The following is a 23904-nucleotide window of genomic DNA, read 5'->3' as shown; positions in this document are numbered from 1 at the left end:
GTTCCGCTGTGCTGGGGCGGCGTTCGCCGTGGGTCCCCTCTCGCGTTGTCCGGCGGATCTTTGTGGTAGACAAATTTGTCCAGTTTGGAGGCCTGTTGACCTCTTGTCCCTCTGCCACTCATTGTGGATAGTGAGGATATAGTGAGCTGGGCAATAGGTAGGGTCGTGCAGCGACTAAGCAGCAACGCAGTAGAGTCAACGTGGCACCTGATTGCGAGCGGGGTCGGCCAGTCGCCGTCTGTGTGCCAGTGGGCCGCGTGCTTTCTCTGTAATGGCGGTTAAAGGTGGCTGCAGAGGTCAGTCTAATTACAGCCCAATGGTGTCTAATGGCGTCGGGGTCCACGCAATTTTCAAGGCGGTGCAGAATGCTTTGGTCCAAAGACCCGGTTCCTCCGTCTGGTCCGCTGTAGGGGGTCTATGGGTGGATGGTTTGTTATAGCGACCTCACTGCGTAATGGTAGCGCTGGAAATGGCTGCGGGGTCACACGTCTTACCTCGGGAGGGCCCCCCCGCTGCTATTGGTCTGGGGTGCTGCGGTGGCGCAAGGCAGGGCGGACCGCCATTCAGTTGTTACGTCCTGTAGCGGGGCCTAATGATGGGTCTCAGCCGATTCTGGGTCGGCCCTCCTGTCGGACGCCGCCCTTCCACACGGGTCTGTCCCTTGGCGAGGTCACCCCTGGAGGCTGCAGTGTGGCTTCGGGCCGGCGGGGGTTGGTTGTGTGCTTGCGGGCCTGACAGCGGTGCGGGGGGTGTAGCACCAGGACGTACCTTCCCACAGTCGCGTGCCGGCTCCCGCTGCTGGATACGGGCCCCGCCGGCTCTGCTTCCTACTCGAGTCCCCGGCTCCTGGCGCCAAAACAGGCCCTGGCGTTGAACACGGTGCAGCTCCTCGGAAATCCGCCGCACCGGAAAACTGGTTAGCGCTCCGTAAATCGGAAGGTGAGGAGATTCCGGTAGTGTAGTACAGTGACTGCGGTGATGCGGATTAGTGGCCAGATTTTGCTGGAGAGGGCTCGTTAGTCACAGAGCTGCGCTATGCTGCTGCCATCTTGGCTGGTAGCTAGCCACGCCCCCTTTGTTTGCTTTGTTGATAGAAAGGATTTTCTGTATGTAAATTGAAGTGGTTTTAATTGTAATATGATTTAGAAGTTTGTAGTATGTGCTACTTTGTTTATTAGGTAGTAGGGCATATATGAATATTATATGTTAGAGATGTCATTGTCTTCCCTAAATATAAAGGCCACCCAGCAGTACTCTCATTCTGTTAATCAATTTATACAATACAAGTACAGGTAGGCAGGAAGAATCGAGGACTATTATCCTTTTTGGTGAGATAATAACCTTGCATCTGGCCACCCATAATGTTATAATTACAGGGGATTTAAATGTAACCTTTGAGCCCTTTAACATATCATGAGATGTATGTGCAGATCAGGATGCAGTATGGAATATTCCTGCGCTAACATCCCCCATAACGTTCTCCCTAGAAGCTATATACCCAGGGCAGGCTTGCAGATGGTTGATCTTCCACTTACTGATAAATTTCACGCTTGTAATGCCACTCAATCTCAGATATATACCCTGCCCCAACTTTTCATAGAGGCAATTACATTATTCCCATAGACAATATTCTTCTAGTAACTGCGTATTTGGGGGACGATGATGGAAATGGCAGTTGGTCATAGAGTTGAGCTCGACCATGATCCTTTGATTTTAACAGTGTGGAATCTCATGTTTTATATAAAGTTGGGTTCATCAATGCTTAGTTGAAATGCCCTGTCAGTGGCTAACAATCGAAAGAATATCAAATGGAATGTAGTTTTCTCCTCAGAAGACATGATTTACAGCATTTACGACAATGTGGCTATCCACATGAACAAGATGCTTGGCAAGTGGTATTGTCCAGCTTCCATCCTCGAGTAATCCTATTTTTGGACCTTAAATATCACTGTAAGAAGGGATTTAGGTAGACTGTTCAGAACCCAAAATCCCAGGAGTGGTTTTCCGCCTCCTGTAGGGAGGCAAGGAATAATTTCGTAACCACTTTAAAGCAAGGCAATAGAACTGCTTGAGGAACCTAGAGCAGCATACCGAAAAACTATTGGATTGGTCGAAGCACTTTGGGAAGAAGAAATTTGGCGCTATCCTATAAAGGTTCCATCAAAGAAAGATTTGAAGAGCTTTTGGCAGATAGTGAGCTGGGATTCTAATGATCGAACCAATCAACTTGAGTCATCTATACAATCAAGGGAATAGCAAGACCACTTTAAATTGCTTTACTGCAATTCTGCTCAGCCTTCTAAGAGCCCTCCCCACTCAGGATGCGCATGCGGTCATTTCCCATTTGGAGAGCCCACCACTTTGTTTTTTACTTGAAAATATTTTGGCTGCAATTTTTTCCCAAAGTCCCAAGGTTGTACAAGATTCCAATCTATATGCTTCGTACTAACCTTTTGATCTGGGTTACATACATTAATACTGTTTCAAATGCTATTGCTGCAGGCACACATGCCTCTTATGTGGAAAGGCGCAGAAATAGTCCCAATTACACAAAAGAAGGTATCCTAATCTCCTGACTAATTATCGCCCTATCAGCTTACTTGTTAATTTGCAGAAAGCTTTCAGCAAATAAGTATTGGGGCAACTAATATCTAGTATCAAAGCCACTAATATATTCTCTCACCTTCAAGCAGTATTCAGGCCAAATATTGGAACCATCAACCAGGACTTTAGGCTTCCCATGGCGAAATGGAAGACCGTGGATGATGGAGGTGGTACACTTAATGCTTCCTTCATCGATATATGAACGGTATTTGATCTGATCCCTAGAGCTAATATGGGAGGTTTTAGCTGATATGAACATCCCGAACAGCTTATAGAATATCACTATGCACCAGCATGAGGTAAATTATGCTAGGATTCAGTGGGGCCCAAATGGAGAATTAACAAACAAAATCAATGAAGCCAAAGGAGTTTATCAAGGCTGTGTCTTGGCTCCTACCCTTTTTCTTTTGTTTATAAATGAATGTGTAGATTTTTTGTCAGATTGCATTAACGAGTCCGTGTTTTGACCAGCTAAAAAGTGCCTACTTTGTTTTTTGCCAATTACCCACTGCTGCTCACCAAAAGACAACCCGGCCTCCAGAAACTCATTGATAGCTCGCAGCTGTTTTGTGATACCTATGGACTAGAGATAAATGTTCAAACGACCATGTGCATGGTTTACTCTAACACAAAGAGGCTGGGTGGTAATATTAGACTAGGTGGTATTCCAGTAAAGAATGTATCGGAATTTGACTATTTGGAGATTACATTGACCAACAATGAGTCATGGGGGCCCCAATTCAAATGAGTTGCTCACCAATTAACCACAGAGCATTGGGTACTGTGAGGTTTGCTAAAAGAGCTGTATCTCGCTTGATTTTCCCTGTGATCCAGATTCCCAATGCACAGGTCAGGAGTACCGCTCTGTATGACGTTGAACTGTGGGACTATTCTAATTCTTCTCTGCTCAGTGTAGTCAAAAGTAACTTTATAAGGCCTATTGCTAGCCTGGGGAGCAGGACTCCTTTCCTGCTGCTCAGATTGGATCTAGCCCTCAAACCTATCACAGAAGTGTCAATATTGTTACCTTTAATGTTTTGGTTTCATGTATAGTCCACTGAGGCTCTAACACCCCATAGAGACACCCTAGGCCAGATTCCAACCCTACAAAATTCACACAGAATGTCCTGGGAAGCTTACATCCAACATACAGGGCTTGGAAGTGTTTGGAACAATTCTTCAACCATTAATAGTACAGCCAAATGCATTATTAAACAGGTATATTGGCCTAATTTTATGACACATAGTGAGACCTCCGCCTCCATAGGCAGTAGAACTAAGGCCTTTCTTATGCATAAAAATGTATTTAAATTACAGGACACCCGGGATTATATTCATCAGATTTGGGCACACTCTCTATTTTTGCAGATTTGCTATGGTATCCTCCCTTTGGCAACCTTCATGTCATCTTGAAATGTATCGACTTATAGGTCGGAGCTCGGACCTAACTGCTGTTTTACAGATGAATCGGAGGCACATTTCTTTTCCTTGCAGGGCATATTCCTAATCAGGAACCAGGTGGATCGTATCTATGTGCTGGTTCCTGGGGTTGTCTGATCATATTAATAAGTGCAAAATGATACAAGGGGGATTCTAGTGTTTGCAGCAGCCACATTTTTCATGTTGCATGGTCAACGCGCCGAAGATTATAGATTATGTATAGATTTTTAGTCCCGAACTGCAGCCCATGCAGTATCTATTTATTTATTATCTTCTGTTGATGTACCGCACTTATGGTCGATCACTAGATTAATGATGCTTGACATTTTTAAAATGATATTGTTATGAATTTTAAAGTTGAATTTGAATTTTTAGTACATCATGTAATATGTTTTACCCTTGTATTTGTTGCTGAATTGTTAAATTCAAACCAACAATAAACTGAATGGTAAATTTGTGTTATGATATACACAATGTATTGTGTGTATATGACTGAATGGTTTGGGTACATTTAAAGGTCCCATCTATCATCAATGTTTGACAATGGCTTAGTTTTAGTAAGTTATCTGTTGTAGAAAATATTTCGATTTATCATTTTTTAGGTTATCATGTGAGGAAGGACTCCTCATTTTGGGGTCGATTCCGATCCGGTAAAATTACCGTCCGTACGATTGGCATCCGGAGCCCGCTCCGTACGACTTGTACACACGCCGTACGACCCGACAAGTACGATCTGGACCGGGGTATCAGGATGCGATTCGTACGGTCCACGTCAGGTAAGGGCGATTTGTACGGAAAAGCACACAATCACATACACACCGTACGGTCCGTACACCTCATGATCGCGGGGGTACGGTCCGTAACCCTGCGATTGCAGGGTGTACGCACCGTACACCCAGCATACATGGGGTATGGTGCATACACCCAGCGAACATGGGGTATGGTCCGTACACCCCATGATCGCAGGGGTACGCACCGTACCCCTGCGATCATGGGGGGTACGCACCGTACCCGGGGGGGCCGTTCCGTACCTGTTTCGGCGCGAACTCTGCTTTTACGGCTGTTTTCAGCTCCCGTAAAAAAGGGTCGTACGGTGCGTACCCGACACGTATCGTACTTGCTGGGTCGTAAAAACAAGCCGCGAGCCGTACAGATGTCTAGGTTCAGCGGGTTCCGACAGTGACTCGTACGGGGATTTGAGTCGTACGGTCTCTGAACGATTCGTACGGAGTCCAGCTCCTGGTACAAATCGTACTTCGTCGTACGTACGGGGGACGTTGCAGGGTACGATTCGTACGGGAAAAACACTCCGAACGGCTATTTGGAGCGCTTTTTACCGTATCGGAATCGACCCCTAAGTGTGGTCATTAAGTGTTCCGGTATTTGGATATCATGATATCTTCTATCACTAGGAGGGATATCACTTGTGGATTTTTTAGCTTGAGCAAATAAGCGTTTTAAGGTAGGTATAGCTGGTAGTTGTTCTGTGATGTATTCAGGGACTTTAGGGAGGATACATTTCAAGATGTAAGATGTAAGCTCTTGTGAGCTAGTGCTTACTTCTCTTATATCTTGCAATACATATGTTACTTTTATTCTGTCACATTTGGGGGGTGGTTGGGTTCCCGAACATTAATTACAACATCATCTTCTGTAGTGGCCTTCTAATAGCAAGCATTAGATCAATATTTAGTACATTTCTAATTGACAGTTTCCACTGTTGTACTTTCTTGGTTGTAACTGTAGCCCATGTGAGACTACAATTGCTTTCTATTCCTTTCTGTCATATGATGCTCCTTTTGTCAATATGTCTAAAAATAATGTTATAGTATGAAAAATTACAATTTTAAGATATATATGTGTTATTTACATACAAAATTTTGCATCACTTTTTCAGTTTTACACTTAAATGTATGCTCCTGCTAGATGTTGCACACTTACTCTACAGGCTTTCTTTTGTGAGTGCTGTGTGGAGCAATTAGTTTATTTTCTGTTGGTTTAAAAAAGTGCATTACTTTCTTTTTAAATGTTTGTTTGTTGAGAGGTAGTGCTGCCGAGTTAATTTGGTTTAGCTTTTTTAACTGATTTAGTAATAATTTTAATATACTTACTTTTCGTGTGTCTTTTTCCAGGTATGTGACTGGTTTGTTATTCGGTTCCATTAGCAGCCTTTCGATGCTGTAGTCATTTCTTTGTAGCAACTGCACATAAAGAAATAGCATTAGCAGGGGGTTTTGTTAATTATTTGATATTTGACAAATTTAACTTTAATTAAGTTTATGGTTTAACTTATCTATATGTTTTACTTACTTCACAAGTTTTTTTTTTTTTTTTGCAGAGTTTTATATAGCGCGAACTAGAACCGAACCGAATCAGTTATCAGAGCGCTTTACATAGCACCAGTTACATTACATGTGGACACACTTTCATTTTTTTTTAGGCACGGGGAGATTAAGTGATTTGCCCAGAATCACAGGGGGTTTTTGCCGTCGTTACCGAGACTCGAACCCAGATCCCCAGGTCCGAGGTCGAGCGCCTTAGCCGTTAGGCCAACCCCTCTAATTGCATATATAGCTCCACTTCTGTTTTCAGGTTCAGGTTCAAAATGCGGCAATCTCATCTTCTTATAGCTTTCGTAGTTATTTTGGGCAGAAAGTTGTTCTAATGTGTGCGTCTTTTATATTGTCAGTTTAACTCTTAGTTTGTTTATGATTGATTTTCATTAGTTAGTTTTCTTTAGGTCTGGATTTTCTTTTAGTTATGTCTTGTATAGTCAATGCAAATTAATGTTATTTTTATAAGGTTTAATATGTGCTTGGTTCATTTTGATATATATATATATATATATATATATATATATATATATATATATATATATATATGTGAGGAAAGCAAAGCGCTCCAGCGCTAATAGGAGAGCTCACCATGGCACCATACCATCTGGTCTATCAATCAGCACCCAGACAGCTTACACAACTCCCTCCAAACTTTGCAGAGTCCGACGCGTTTCGGGGCTGGGAAACGCCCCTCCTTCATGGACAGACAACTATTGCACACCTTGTTCACCTCGTATTTCAAATGCAATTTATTTGAAAAAGTTTACGCCCTAAGTGGGTGTGGTTTACTAAAAGGATTGAGTCCCCAGGCATGCTGGTTACTGAAGTCCTTCGAGGTGAGTTTAAAAATATTCCTTTAGTAGGCGGCGTGTCCAAGTGTCTAGCATTGAGTCTGTTATTAAATCCTTGAGTAGGTGGTGGAGGGTGAGTTGCAAAGCTGCATATTTACACCTGATGTCGCGCTGGAATTAGGAGATGTTTGTCACCTCCACTCAGTCTTCATGGCGCAGAATTTCTGAACGCTGAATGAAATGGAGCCTCTCCCCACGGCAGGAACCGACCGTGTGGGTAAATGAGGAAAGCAAAGCGCTCCAGCGCTAATAGGAGAGCTCACCACGGCACCATACCATCCGGTCTATCAATCAGCACCCAGGCAGCTTACACAACTCCCTCCAAACTTTGCAGAGTCCGACACGTTTCGGGGCTGGGAAACGCCCCTTCTTCATGGACAGACAACTATTGCACACCTTGTTCACCTCGTATTTCAAATGCAATTTATTTGAAAAAGTTTACGCCCTAAGTGGGTGTGGTTTACTAAAAGGATTGAGTCCCCAGGCATGCTGGTTACTGAAGTCCTTCGAGGTGAGTTCAAAAATATTCCTTTAGTAAACCACACCAACAGTAGGTTGCATTTATGGTTCCATGCGCTGTGCGTTCAAAAAGGAGTTCTGTGCAATACCCCCAATCAGTTTGGAAGCACTCGCCTCACGTTGCTGTGAAGGGTCGTTTTTCAAGCAGGTGATGCTGCACTCCCCACGGCACAGGCAGCCGTGTAAAATATTCATCCCAATCGCCTGGAGCTTCTGAGAGGCACTCAACATTACTCCGCCCTCCGGGTTTCTTTATCAGCGCACTTCTCCCTCTTGCAATTCTCAAACTTGCCCGACGCGTTTCAGGGAATTCATCCCATCATCAGGGGCTGCCAACAGGAAACACTCGTTAAGGCATCAGTGGTTTCACGGATATTTATTAAACAAGTCACCTGGTAGGCGCAGGCTCAATGCAGCGTCATACCTTCATTTCTGGGATTTGTAGTCCGTAGTCGAGTGTTTGAAGTCGAATAAGGCAATTTTATCTCCTATAGTAGGTTGCATTTATGGTTCCGTGCTCCAGGCGATTGGGATGAATATTTTACACGGCTGCCTGTGCCGTGGGGAGTGCACCATCACCTGCTTGAAAAACGACCCTTCACAGCAACGTGAGGCGAGTGCTTCCAAACTGATTGGGGGTATTGCACAGAACTCCTTTTTGAACGCACAGCGCACGGAACCATAAATGCAACCTACTATAGGAGATAAATATGCCTTATTCGACTTCAAACACTCGACTTTACTTAAAAGCAAAAACAAACAAAAGGGCATTTAAACGGACTACAACTCCCAGAAATGAAGGTATGACGCTGCATTGAGCCTGCGCCTACCAGGTGACTTGTTTAATAAATATCTGTGAAACCACTGATGCCTTAACGAGTGTTTCCTGTTGGCAGCCCCTGATGATGGGATGAATTCCCTGAAACGCGTCGGGCAAGTTTGAGAATTGCAAGAGGGAGAAGTGCGCTGATAAAGAAACCCGGAGGGCGGAGTAATGTTGAGTGCCTCTCAGAAGCTCCAGGCGATTGGGATGAATATATATATATATATATATATATATATATTCCTTCTCAACAATCCCCGTCGCAGAGGGAACTCTGTATGTCGGTGCCCTCGTTGGAGACCGGGAACGTGTCTCTATTATTTGCATAAACAAAGAATCACGCGGCACACTTCTTGGCAGTAAAGATGTTGGTTTATTCACAGGTCAAGCGCAAAACTCCTACGCGTTTCGAACTAACGTTCTTGGTCACGGCAGGGTTCGACACTTGTCCTTTCTTACTTTCCACATTTTATACTCTCTCCCTTTTGTTTTCAGTGTGATGCATTGTGGGCCTTTTAGTTGATTGAATATAACATTATTATTTTTTGTTAACAAATTATACTAGGTAGTAGTGTTATTGTGTGGGGGTATTCTTTTAAATAAATACTCACTGACGCGTTGATCCTTTAGTAGGAAATTATAACGCTTGAAAAAAATTCATGGAAATACCATGAAAATATGCCGTTAACGCCATAACTATCGTAACGGCTCTTGTGAGTATTGTGTGTTATTTGGTTGAAGCCACATGGATTGAATACACATGAAGAATTAGCAGCACACCTGGGCTAATATATACTGTCTCCTTGCTCTATAATATCTGATATCTGTTAGAATGACTTGCTCAAACGATTTTGATGTGTTGTTTCTGATCAAATGTATATATGCAATTAATCTTTTTTAATGATTTACGAGCTGTCATTTATCGTCATTTGAAGTTTTGATGTGCCCATCTATGGGCGAGATTGTGGTATATTTGCAAAATGAGAATACCAGCCCATTCAGGGTTATATTACTATTTAACTATTATCATTTCTTTTCATCCTTTAAAGAGAGTGATGTAATTGAATGAACATTATATAACACATTCGTTCGATTTCGGTTCTGAATGTTGATTATATTTACATTTATTTATTTATTTTATTTATGCATCTTGTACCGCGCAAACTAAAACCCGAAGGTGTCAAGGCGCCTAACAAAAGAATCAGAAAAACATGGTATAGCTACTCATACGCTTGTACAAAAAGGCGTGTTTTAAGGGCAGCTCTGAAGGTTTGAAGAGAGGGGAGGGACCTAAGCTCTAGTGGAAGGTCATTCCACCATTTAGGAGCCAGAAGGGAAAAGGCCTTACCACCCCATCTGGCTTTCCGGATGCGAGGGACATGGAGGAGAAGGCGATTGGAAGAGCGGAGGTTCCTGCCAGGATTGTAGTAAGTCAGGATGGGTCTAATGCCTGTAGGGCTACTTTTGGTCAAGGCCTTATAGACCATACACATGGATTTAAAAACAATCCGCTCCTTTATCGGAAGCCAGTGAAGCTGCTTCCTAGCCAGAGAGGCCGAAGAGCGTCGGGGGAGATCGAGGACAAATCTGGCTGCCGCATTCTGGACTACCTGCAAGCGCTGCAGCTGACTCTTATTCAGTCCAGCGTACAGCGCATTGCAGTAGTCCAGACGAGAACCCAGGAGAGCGACAGCAAGTTGCCTTCTTGCCTGCAAGGAGAGGTAGTTCCTGATTTTCCTAAGCACGTAGATTATGCCCCAACAGGTAGATACCGTCCTGTTAACCTGTAGGCGCATGTCAAGAATAGGGTCAATCATCACCCCGAGATTTTTAGCCGAGGAGGTAGGTTTGGGACAGGAGCCCAACGAGTCAGGCCACCACTCCAAGGACCAGATGTCTTCTCTACCGCCAAACACCATCACCTCTGTCTTCTCCCCATTCAATTTCAGTGAGTTGTAGATCATCCACTGGCCGACGGCCTCCATGCAAGATCTAAATCTGGAGGCCGTCAGTCCAGTTGACTGGGAGAGAGACACGAGGATCTGGGTGTCATCCGCGTAGGAGACTACCTCCATCCCAAAAGATCTAATCAGTCTGTCAAGGGGGGTCACATAGATGTTAAAAAGGGTGGGACTGAGCGCCGACCCTTGAGGGACCCCACAATGCACAGACAGGGATGGAGATAGAAATTTGCCCAGCATAACCCTCTGCTCTCTATGATCAAGAAAAGAAGAGAGCAACCCCAGGGCTGCCCCCCGGACCCCAATCTCACCCAGTCGAGATGTTAAGACACGGGGAGATAGGGTATCGAAGGCAGCCGTGAGGTCGAGGAGGATCAGGAGGGATGTCCGACCCTCGTCCACACTCATACGGATGGAATCGAGCACCAGGGTGAGGGCGGACTCGGTGCTATGTTCCCTCCTGAAACCATGCTGGGAAGGGTCTAGGCAGCCCGAATTCTCCACAAAGGCTGCTAGATGCTCATTTAGATGGGACTCAAGCATCTTTGCCGGGGCCGGAAGCAGTGAGATGGGGCGAAAGTTTTTTAATGCCCCTGGATCTAGGGAGGGTTTCTTAAGAAGAGGTTTTACCACAGCATTTTTCCACTGCTGTGGAAAGACACCCTCCCTCATAGCACCATTCATGATCTCAAGTAAAGGGGGCAAAAGAGATCCTCTGCACTGCTTCATGATCTTAAGAGGGCAAGCATCTAGCGGAGACCCTGACTTGGTTTTATCAAGCAGCGTATCAAGAGCTTGTAGCGAGAGTGGAGGAAAGGATTCCAGATAGCCCGCCAAGGGGAGCTCCGTCGAGGGGGCATCCGGACTCACAATACATGTTTAAAGATGGCGGGACTGTGCTGATGAATATGTCCCTTTTCTATGCTTATGACACTTATGACGTTGACAGCAGAAGTAAGATTTAAAAATGGCCGCAGTGCACGACGTGGTGCAATGGATAAAGGCTAAGTGCCGAAACGCGTCTTGCTGGTGCCCGAAGGTTTCAATAAAATACTGGAAACCTCCCCCTCGTGAGAGTGCTTTCTTCTTTCTTGGCGGATTTCATTACCGCGTTTCGAAAGGACTTTGGGAGCTTACATTGTGTAGCGGGTACACCCCCGCATTGATAGCACCCGCTCGTGAGTGCAACTGGCTGGTGGTTCTGGAGCGTCTGACATTATTTTCCAGCTGCAACGTGGAATTACGTGAAATAAGGACTTGGGAAGAATGTGTACACGGTGGACGCCAAAAACCGGGAGTGCCTAAACCTCATTTCTTACATTGAGGATATTGACGGCATTGAAGTAACCGGTAAGGTGCCAGTGGCTCAACACTGCTTCCTTCTATACAAAACGTAATTACCACAGAGCGGAGGGGTTGAGCACAAACTTGAGATTACTATCGGCTTTGCGATAGTGTGAAAACTATGTTTTGCGAAACGGAGCGCAAAGAGGCGGCACTGGGAATGTTTAAAAAGAAACAACCCAATGGTACAAAAAGCCCTGACACTAACAAAGGCAGCGGTAATTCAACCACCCTAAATACGAAATTGACTACTTTGGAGCGCCTATATGAGCGCGAAATAAGAAAGTGGTGGGAGGCAGTCTCCCTGCAAAACTATATCGAGGTCAATCGCGTACCAAGGGGACTGAGAATATACACCATCCCGGCCTACGAGAACCCAGACCCGCAGTTGTTAGATGCCTAGGCAGAACATACAGCAGAGTCCTGTAATGACATGTTAGTGATTCTGGTGCGATTTGCATGGAGCGATCGAGAGAAGGCTTTAGCCTTAATTAAGGATTTGTAAGATGATTTGAGCATAGAGCAAGATCAAGAGACTTTAAAAACTAAAAGAGATCTGATGAAAAAACGGCTAGAGAAATATGAACAGAAAATAAAACAAGTGAAGGAAGAGAAATTTGACAGAGATGTGCGTGACTACAGCTTAGAAAGGGTCTTAACATTCGCTAAAAAATATGATAATTCAAGAAAGGAACTCAGAAAAAAACAAGCAGGACCACCCGTGGCGGTACCAGAGACTTCTGAGTCCTCAGTCACAGCGGATGAAGACTCCTTTGAAGATGTTTTGGGTGAACCGTCTCCTTTTCACAAGGAGTTCAAACTCATGAGGAAGCAGCAATTGGAGGGTGGAAGAGGCAAGCCACCCGAAAGAAGAACAGTAAGAGGAAGACGAGGAGGGGGGCTCAGGCAAGAAATATCGTAGGATCACCCCCTATGACTCGCAGCAAGAAGACCTACAACAAAAGAAACTGATTGATGAAGATAATTTGACCATTATCAATCTGACAACAAAAATATTATCTCAAGAGGAAGAATCCATACTTAAATTAGGTCTTTCTTTTTGTCGTCAAAAAAGTTTTGAATTCACTCAAACGAGAATTGATCTTTTTAAATTTACAAGGAAGCTGAAGTTACACAAATTTTTCAAACTGAAACCTAAACCTATTCCTGTGAAACCCACGCTGGTATGTGAAAGTAACATTACGAACGTTTTTGCTTGTAAAGACCTGGGCGGAATTAAAACCATGGAAGAACTGAGATTGGAAATTAATGAAGGCAATGATACTGAACTTAGATCTACACAACTGTTGGCTGAAATGGAGATTCAACAAAAAGGCGGGTTGAGTATTTTTAAACCCACGTCAGAATTTATACCCCCTTCTGGTATGGATGCTAGTGACACTTTTGCAGATGCAGTCATTAAAGACCTTCTACGACTAAGACATGACATACAATAAACAACCAGACCTAAAAACTTCACCATGACTCAACAGTTGGCATTAAAGAAATTATGCGATGATTCCTCCCTAGTGTGCCAACCTTCTGACAAAGGAGGGATCATTGTGTTAATGACTAAAGAATATTATGAGATGGAAGCTTCTCGCCAATTAAGTGACACTACATGTTATGCTAAGGTCACGAATCAAGACTATCAACAAAGTATCACTGACTTTCATGAAATGATCAACAGATGGTACAAAAAAGACATGTTAAATACGGATGAATTTCTCTATTTAAAATGCTTAAATCCAGTAACACCAACGTTTTATCACCTACCTAAGGTGCATAAGGATAAAAACTTTCCACCAGGGAGACCCATTGTGGCTTCTCAAGGGGGACTCACAGAACATCTATCTATTTATGTTGATTCCTTTTTGTCTCCACATGTAATCTCATTGAAATCCTACTTAAAAGATACCACACATTTTTTGAACTGTATGAGTAAAGTCATGTGGCAGGAAGGTTTTTGCATGATGGTATTGGACATTACCAGTCTATATACCAGTAGAGCCCACAATAATGGCCTGAGAGCTGTGCAAAGTTTTCTGGAAACGAGACCGATCAGGTTTTATGAGCATAATAAAATGCTGATTGAGTTTCTAACGTTCAGTCTCCAGAATAACATCTTTATATTCAATGGCCAACTATACAGACAATTGTTGGGGGTGGCAATGGGTTCCTGCTCCTCCCCCAGCTTCGCGAATTTATTTGTGGGTTGGTGGGAGGAGCAGGTGGCCTGGGCTGACACTAACAATGGGTGGTATAAGAAAATTAAAGCTTGGCATCAATACATAGATGATCTCTTTATTATTTTTGATGGATCAATTGAAGAGGCCAAAGTCTATGTGGATAAGTTGAATGACAATGAGGTGAATTTAAGGTTCAGTGGAGAAATTAGCACATCAAGTGTAAACTATTTGGATGTAACTGTGTACATTAAAGAGGGACAATTACAGACCAAACTATTTCGAAAAACGACAGCAGGGAATTCCACCCTATTTGCCACAAGTAACCATCCCAGACAATTGATTAATAATATTCCTTTTGGGGAGTTATTGAGACTCAAAAGGAATAATTCTGACACTAAAGAGTTTCAGACGTCAGCTAAATGCAGTCTGGATCGTTTCAGGACTCGTGGCTACAGTAAGGGGGTGTTGCAACAAGCCTTAGATAGAGTAAATAACTTGAAGCAAGAGGATTTATTGAAAACAAAACCTAAAACAACTTCAGAGAACACGAGTTTTAGACTCATAACTACGTTCTCTGACCATGCAGGCGATTTGAAAAGGATACTATGAAAGCATTGGAGTATCTGACTCACTGACAATAGTATCAAAGAAGATTTGCTGACTAATCCGCAAATTACATTTCGTAAGGCTAGAGCTTTAAAAGATCATTTGGTACATAGTCATCATGCCACAGAAGGAATCAAACCCAAACCATTGCATTCGCTAAAGGGTTTTTATCCTTGTGGCCGGTGTAAAGCCTGCAAAATGAGCAACCGCACTTTGAGTTATGAAATACCAGGCATTCAAAAACCTAGAAGAATAAATAAATTTATAACCTGCACAACACCATATGTGATTTACTGTCTGATATGTCCCTGCGGAAAGCAATATATTGGCAGCACGATCAATCCAGTCAAACTTCGCATATTAGAACACATGCGGGCGATCAGTAATGTTGATGAAGCGTACCCTGTTGCCAGACATTTTAACAAAGTTCATGGGCACAATAGGGACCTATTGGCCTATTTTTGTCTGGACTGTATACCCATACATCCTAGGGGGAGAGATCGCTTACAAAAGTTGAGACGCTTGGAGTCTCGTTATATTATTGACCTCCAAAGTAAAAGTCCACATGGATTGAATACACATGAAGAATTAGCAGCACACTTGGGCTAATATATACTGTCTCCTTGCTCTATAATATCTGATATCTGTTAGAATGACTTGCTCAAACGATTTTGATGTGTTGTTTCTGATCAAATGTATATATGCAATTAATCTTTTTTAATGATTTACGAGCTGTCATTTATCGTCATTCGAAGTTTTGATGTGCCCATCTATGGGCGAGATTGTGGTATATTTGCAAAATGAGAATACCAGCCCATTCAGGGCTATACTACTAATTAACTATTATTATTTCTTTTGATCCTTTAAAGAGAGTGATGTAATTGAATGAACATTATATAACACATTTGTTCGATTTCGGTTCTGAATGTTGATTATATTTACATGTTTAAAGAGGGCGGGACTGTGCTGATGAATATGTCCCTTTTCTATGCTTATGACACTTATGACGTTGACAGCAGAAGTAAGATTTAAAAATGCCCGCAGTGCGCGACGTGGTGCAATGGATAAAGGCTAAGTGCCGAAACGTGTCTTGCTGGTGCCTGAAGGTTTCAATAAAATACTGGAAACCTCCCCCTCGTGAGAGTGCTTTCTTCTTTCTTGGCGGATTTCATTACCGCGTTTCGAAAGGACTTTGGGAGCTTATATATATATATATATATATATATATATATATATATATATATATATATATATTGCAAAAGACCTCGAACCAAAACCTCTAGGAATACTCCCCCGAAAAGGAGACCACCGAAGATAAGAAGCGAGAGCTGACCCATATATATATATATATATATATATATATATATATATATATTTGCACACACAGAGTTAGCGTGCTTAAGCCTCTTTGACGGCGGGCTCACAACGGGGTACGCCAGCCCCTAATATTCCACACACTCCTGGTCGCGCTTCATTTGTGAAAAACCAGAGTCGGAGCCCAATTGCATTACGATGCTGTCAGTTTATTTGGCAGAGCAAACCCAACGCGTTTCGAGATCCGCCGATCTCTTGCTCACGGGTGGGGCTATGCAGGTACTGACAGTCATTTAAAGGTACATAGTGTTTACACATTGTGCACGTGTTTATAAACATAAAGAAAATACCATTATAAGCTAAGTCTGTCCATTGTAAACATTGTTTCATGTAAACAATTGTAACACTTCCAAGTATGATTGGGAATTAATTGTTAAGCCATATTCTTGATGTTCAAAGTATAAGACCAATGTTAGTACTTGATATACAGACGAAATATTCATACTGTCTGTTTAACATGCGCCCTTACGCCAGCCATAATATGCGGTATTGTGTTAGATTCACACAATATCCGGATTCATTGTTCATGTATTATATTGCCCCAGTGGGCAAAAGTCCATCACAATTATCAGACTTGACTTCCAATAATGCCCATGTGGGCGGTGGTATCTCCCATATCCTGTAATGGAAAAAAAAGAAAAACAAGACTATAGCTGTTGGATATTTACATTTGTAGATCAGTGCAAAACATCTGTTTTAAAAACTATTCAAATTTAAACTTCAGATACCAAAAAAGCAGCAGCATATTCAACATCACAGAAAAACCATATTTTATGTTTGGAGGTGAATGGCTAACTCTTCACCCAAATTGTGTCCCATGGGCTGCAAGGTATTGTACATTATAATGTACTTTGATTCGAGTTTCCGTAACTCTAGCCACCTGTTGCCTCCCCTCTCATTAAGATCAACGCTGTCCAAAACACAAAATTTCATCAGGTAACATGGAAAAAAACCTTGAATAGAATTGGTTTTTTCACTCTCTTTTATCAGTGTACTACTTAAGGTGTCCTTCAGAGATTTGGCTTTCCTGTAAGTCAGTGAAGGAATTTCATGGATTGCCTCTTTGACATCATTGTCCAATTTCAGAGTCTCCCAATATTTAGTTAGGCACTTACGCAGTTTCCATGATTGACTGTTATAGGTCGTAATAAAACGTACCTTATCATCTTCTTTACGTTCCTTTGGGATTAATAGATCTTTCCTGTCCATCGCATTGACCTTTATACAGCAGGCACTAACAAAGGTCAATGCGATGGACAGGAAAGATTCTATTCAAGGTTTTTTTTCCATGTTACAGATGTAAAGCCTGTAAATATAGTTGTACTCGGAAATCAATTGAACTGTCTAAAGACAGAGGTGCTCATAAAATTACCAAGCATCTCAGTTGTACAACGCAATATGTGGTTTACGCTCTTGAGTGTCCTTGTAAGAAATTTTATATAGGCTGTACAACGAAACAGGCAAAATTAAGAATTTTGGAGCATCAGAGAGCAATAAGAAATGAGAATCAGCAATATCCTGTAGCGAGGCATTTTTCGCTGTTACATAACAAAAATCCTAATTTGATGAAATTTTGTGTTTTGGACAGCGTTGATCTTAATGAGAGGGGAGGCAACAGGTGGCTAGAGTTACGGAAACTCGAATCAAAGTACATTATAATGTACAATACCTTGCAGCCCATGGGACACAATTTGGGTGAAGAGTTAGCCATTCACCTCCAAACATAAAATATGGTTTTTCTGTGATGTTGAATATGCTGCTGCTTTTTTGGTATCTGAAGTTTAAATTTGAATAGTTTTTAAAACAGATGTTTTGCACTGATCTACAAATGTAAATATCCAACAGCTATAGTCTTGTTTTTCTTTTTTTTCCATTACAGGATATGGGAGATACCACCGCCCACATGGGCATTATTGGAAGTCAAGTCTGATAATTGTGATGGACTTTTGCCCACTGGGGCAATATAATACATGAACAATGAATCCGGATATTGTGTGAATCTAACACAATACCGCATATTATGGCTGGCGTAAGGGCGCATGTTAAACAGACAGTATGAATATTTCGTCTGTATATCAAGTACTAACATTGGTCTTATACTTTGAACATCAAGAATATGGCTTAACAATTAATTCCCAATCATACTTGGAAGTGTTACAATTGTTTACATGAAACAATGTTTACAATGGACAGACTTAGCTTATAATGGTATTTTCTTTATGTTTATAAACACGTGCACAATGTGTAAACACTATGTACCTTTAAATGACTGTCAGTACCTGCATAGCCCCACCCGTGAGCAAGAGATCGGCGGATCTCGAAACGCGTTGGGTTTGCTCTGCCAAATAAACTGACAGCATCGTAATGCAATTGGGCTCCGACTCTGGTTTTTCACAAATGAAGCGCGACCAGGAGTGTGTGGAATATATATATATATATATATATATATAACCACAATACTTCGCCACCACTATCACCAGGAAGGACGAAGGCAGACCTAGGTACCTGCAGAACCGGGTTTTAGAACCCAGCGGCACCAGGGACACGCCCAAAGTCATCGGGTTCTCCTGTCTTGGCAAACAGAGACACAGAATACTTCTAGGTGGCGTCAGAGATCAAATTTATTAGCTGCAGCTAGTAACAGTAATCCCAGCAATACAACACGGTGTACAACTCAAGAAACTGTTCAATTTTCATAGAGCAAAACATCAGTATTTATACACAATATTCTCAAAATAAATGTACACCCACTGCGCAAAATTCTGACCAATAGGACACATTTTCTAACTGAGTATCACATTAACAAAAACCCAATTTACAGTAACCCAACCCAAAAGTTAATTATTAGGAATGTCCCAAATTCAATTTCCACAAGCCAGACAAACCCATAATTGAAAGCACTACCCATGTAATGAAAAGTCGTAAAGGAAAGAAACAATTCAGATGCTGATTAGGATAAGATATGTGCAAGGAAACTAAAAGTTAACGAGGTCCTGAACATTGGTAATTACAGACAAGAATCAAACCAAGGGAAATTGGCCTAGTGAAGGGTCAGTTTCAGGTGAAGAGGTCAGCGTCCTGCAGTTCACTCACAAGTCAGAAAGGGCAAGTTAATATGTACATGGACAACGAAGCCCATGCAACTTTGTTCGTTCGTTTACTTCCAAGGCCTACGTGAGGGCAACATAAAATGGCGTCTCGAGCAACGCAAACAAAATGGAGTCCGGTCCCGAAAACCACGGAACCTCAGCCCCTCCTTTTGCCATTACGTAGGCAATAACCTAAACTCACGTCAATCTGAATCCAGGTCTATATCTATTCTCATCAGGTCATCAAGGTGTTGCTGTAACATCATCTTATTATCCTTCGCTTCTCTCGGGACTGGTCTTCTCACACAGATTGTAGCACAAAGGCCACAAATGGCGGGACCACACTGGATGCATAAGCAACACGAGAAAAGGATCGCTAAAGCCATACCAAGGAACATCAGAATCTTCCATCCCCATTTGGACAGCATTTCCCAAAACCATCCCATCAATGACCAGTTCCCTTCGTCTACATGTATAGACTCAGCGGACCTATGTAACCTCAAGATGGCTTGGTACACTGTCGGGGCGTTATCTGGTATGAAAACGCAGCAACTAGACCGGATCAATTTACATACTCCACCTCTATCTGCAAGTATAATGTCTAAAGCAAAGCGGTTCTGTAATGTCATCAGGCGATCCGCTTGAAGCTCGGCTGTAATATTACTTAGAGCACCTGCAGTCTCATTGATAGTGGCCTCAACCACTCTCGTAAGCTGACGAATATTCCTACCATTAGCCATAGGACCCCAAAAGGGCAGGAAACCCTTAAAGAAGTCTCACACTTCTTGTGCCGCAGTGTCTTTCACATCGATATCACCTCCACCATATCTTGTTTTATGGTAGTCGAAAGCAGCTGTATATGTAGGGGGAAGCAAAAACACCACATAACATGTGCCTGAAAAGTCAGAAGGCAACCATGTATATGCTCTGTCATAACAAACAAAATACGTGCCTTTAGCTGGCACGAACGGTGGAGATTTCTGGGATGTATAGACATAGGTGTGAACACACACACTCTTACCAAGCTGAGCTCTCGGATTCTGACCATTACCTTGCAGACAAAAAGGACCTCGGTGGGGTACAATCCAAATAGGGGGAGACCTTTTTCGTCTCTCCTTCTCTGTCAGACTAATGCTATATCTCGTCTTGTTCCAACCAATATATGGTCGTACCTCATCTTTAGGGATAGCGTTATATGCATCAATATCTCTGACCATATCTACTATTCCCTGTATCATAGCATTATTATTCGCATTATATTTGACAGAACGTACAGGAGATGCTTCATTCGTATAGATAAACATTGACTGGAGTGCCCATACTGACCCATTAGGTGAAAAAGGCAAAACCAAATATGGCATTCCCTTATCAGTCGTATGCGGCATAAGACCACACACCCAACAATTCGTGGTATTTACAACTAGCTGATGCTGATGTAACATCTGTATAAACTAATTGTTCACAAATTCTAATCTTCGTGTCTGTTCATGTTCAGGCAACGTATGAAACTCATGTGGGGATACAGTAGAAAATGAAAGAGTAGGTTGGGAGGTAGATGCAAGTGTCTGTTGTGATGCATAGAAAATCCAACCCACACAAACCAACGTAATGTTCAAAAGCATAAGAAAACACATTATTAAAAAACATTTGCTACGAACCAATATACACATTCGGACTTTAGAATCCACTTTCCTAACACTCTGGTCAGACTCAGAAACTCCATCCTCTAACGTGCTGCTCACGGTCGTTACCTTCTTCACTTAAGTGTGCGCCAAGATCGCCCTAACGACCCTGGACCACAGACCTTGTGTCAATACGTGGTTCACCCCTTAAGAACTTCCTACCGTGACCCTGCAGCGGAGTCCAGATGGTGACTCGAAAAAGGGAAAAGCAAAAAAAGTTTCCTGATCTGACAAGGTGTAAATTCACTATCTAAAAAAATTCCAGATTCATATTTTTATTTGTCCATATGTACAGTCTTTCTCGGTCTGAAATCGTAGCGTTCTTTATCAGGCACAGTCTGATCCTTAAAGAGGAGTTCCGGATTGGTGGTATCAATCTTCAGATGAGGAGGCACAGCAGCTTGCAGAACATCATCATCCTCGCGTTCTGACCGAGTCCATGTCAAATGAGCATCGCTAAAAGGAACGAATCTAGGGACTTGCTCACATTCGGAATCAGCTATACCATCCCTCACCCACTGATCATACGGTAAAGGCAAAGGAACTTTTTTACAATGGGTGGCATACACCCAGTTCTTTTTGCCAGCTACTCTAACAGCAGTTCTAGTGACCAGAAGAAGTAAGTAGGGACCAGTCCATCTCGGTTCCAAATTCTTGGTGCGCTGGAAATTCTTGACGAGAACATAATGTCCAGGTTCGATGGAGTGGCCTGGATCTGTAGTAGCTGTCGGTAAACTGTCAGAGACCTGTTGGTGGAGAACACGTAATTTAGCAGTCAAGTCATGTAAGTAATCCACCAACATAGGGTACTCAAGGTCACTGTATTTTTTAGGACGAGGCACACCCCAAACATTCGCTGGACGACCAAAAACTATTTCGTATGGGCTAAGTCCAACACGAGAATGAACTGTCGTCCTTGTTGACAAAAGAGCCAACGGCAAGGCATCCGGCCATGTAAGACCAGTGCTCGCTTGTACCTTAGCTAATTTCAGCTTCAAGGTACCATTGTAACATTCAACAAGTCCAGCAGACTGGGGGTGATTCGCTGCGTGGAACTTCTGATTGATACCCAATCCCGCACACACTTTCTTCATGACTCGGCCCACAAATTCACTCCCATTGTCCGACCATACAATTCTCGGCAAACCAAATCTAGAGAAATACTCTTTGAGCAAAACCTTGGCTGTAGACAAGGCAGTATTATCCTTTAGGGGGTAGGCATCTATCCATCTGGAAAAGGCGCAAACAACCACAAGGACATACTTCAGGTTGTTGCATCTCTCCATGTGAATGTAATCTAGCTGTATCACTTGAAACGGATACGTCGGAGGAGCAAAATGACCAGCTGGAGTTGGAGTTCCCTTGCCAGGATTATACTTCAGACAAATCATACAATGCTTCACAACATTCTCAGCACATTTCGGACTTTCAGCATTCTGCCATACTGGAGCCAACAACTTGCATATTCCCTTCAAACTAATGTGAGCCATTCCATGAGCCATAGTAACCACTGGGAGCACATACGCATCAGGCAACAACCATCGCTGGTGTTCTGACAACTCAACCCAACAACCTGTCAAATCCAACATACCCGTACTCTCTCTCTCTGTAGCTTCAGCCTGCATCATCTTCAACTTTCAATTGTGTCTTCACACATTCCACTTTCCACAACCCATCTTGCAGGACCTGCCACATACATTCGGCTCATCATGTCTCTTGCCGTTTCCTTCACAACTTCATCTGCAAACGCATTCCCTCGACCTACATCATCCACAACTTTCTTATGCGCACTACACTTCACAATTGCAATCTGCTTTGGGAGAGCAAGAGATTCCAAAAGTTCATTCACTAACTGCCCATGCTGAATTTTTGTGCCATGGGAAGTAAGGAATCCTCTTTCTCTCCACAAACGTCCAAAACTATGGGCAACACCAAACGCATACTGGCTATCAGTATAAACATTCACTCGCTTTCCCGAATTCTGTGCTATGCGTGCTGTCTCAACAACTGTATGTAAAGTTGTGACGGCATATGCTGCAGTCGTTTCACCATTCGGAAGCTTGAAACACGAACCATCTACCCATAAGGTACCATCGACATTCTCCAGAGGAGTATCTTTTAGGTCAATCCTAGCTTTCGTTTCTTCCTCTGTACGAAGAAAACAATCATGCTGTTCTTGAGCATCCGTCTCTGTAGCTGGATTCAACACATTACATCTTTTAATGTGAACATGGCTAGCCAACAGTGTCAACTCATAACCTGAAAAATGTGCACTAGTAAGGTGCTGTGTCTTGGTCCTGTTCAATAAGGTATCCACTGCATGTGGGACCATCACAATCAACGTATTATCCAATAGCAAACCAGCAGACTGTCGATAGAAACAGCCGCTGCCGCTGTAGCTCTCAAACAACTCGGTAACGCTTTAGCTACCGGATCTAACGTCGCTGAAAAATACGCACATGGGCGTTGCTTGTCTCCGAACTGTTGAGTCAACACTGACAATGCGCAACCTTCTCTCTCGTGAACATACAACGTGAAAGGTTTACTGTAGTCAGGAGTACCCAATACTGGAGCCGAACACAATGCATCACGTAAGTCAGAAAAACTTTTCTGACACTCATCAGACCAAGGGAGAGGATGCGGAGTATCTTTAAGAGTCAGCGCCAACAGAGGTTTCGCTAACAGGGAAAAATTAGGGATCCATTGTCTACAATACGAGGTGATACCTAAGAAAGCACGCACTTCTCTCTGTGTGGATGGCACACTCATTTGCGCAATCGTTTGAATTCGTTCTGGGGTCAACCTTCTTCCCTCCTTCGACAAGAGATGACCTAAGTAGGTTACTTCTTGTCGGCAATACTGTAACTTTGAAGGCGACACTTTATGATGGAGGTCAGACAAATATCGTAACAAAGAAAGAGTAGCCTCTTTACAAATCTCTTCGTCATCAGCAGTAATCAACAAATCATCAACGTACTGAATAAGAGTAGCACCAGTAGGCAACACAAAGCTATCAAGCTGAGTTTTCAATGCCTGACTATAGATGGAGGGACTTTCACAATAACCATGGGGAGCTCTCTTAAAGT

At 42.8% G+C, this 23904-nt stretch overlaps 1 long non-coding RNA gene across 2 annotated transcripts in view; it reads right to left on the bottom strand.

Moving 5' to 3' along the window:
* Positions 1-23904, bottom strand: part of LOC144825091 (uncharacterized) — a 1621997-nt gene that overhangs the window by 117093 nt on the left and 1481000 nt on the right. For both annotated transcript variants that reach the window (XR_013609275.1, XR_013609265.1), the window contains one exon: positions 6156-6245. This is a non-coding gene — a long non-coding RNA (uncharacterized LOC144825091). The remainder of the gene's footprint in view (positions 1-6155; positions 6246-23904) is intronic.

The sequence above is a fragment of the Lissotriton helveticus genome, chromosome 1_1 (genome assembly GCF_964261635.1).
Source record: "Lissotriton helveticus chromosome 1_1, aLisHel1.1, whole genome shotgun sequence".
Taxonomy (NCBI): Eukaryota; Metazoa; Chordata; class Amphibia; order Caudata; family Salamandridae; genus Lissotriton; species Lissotriton helveticus.
The sequence above is the reverse complement of the archived record's forward strand: the minus strand, read 5'-3'. Positions and strand labels throughout refer to the sequence as shown.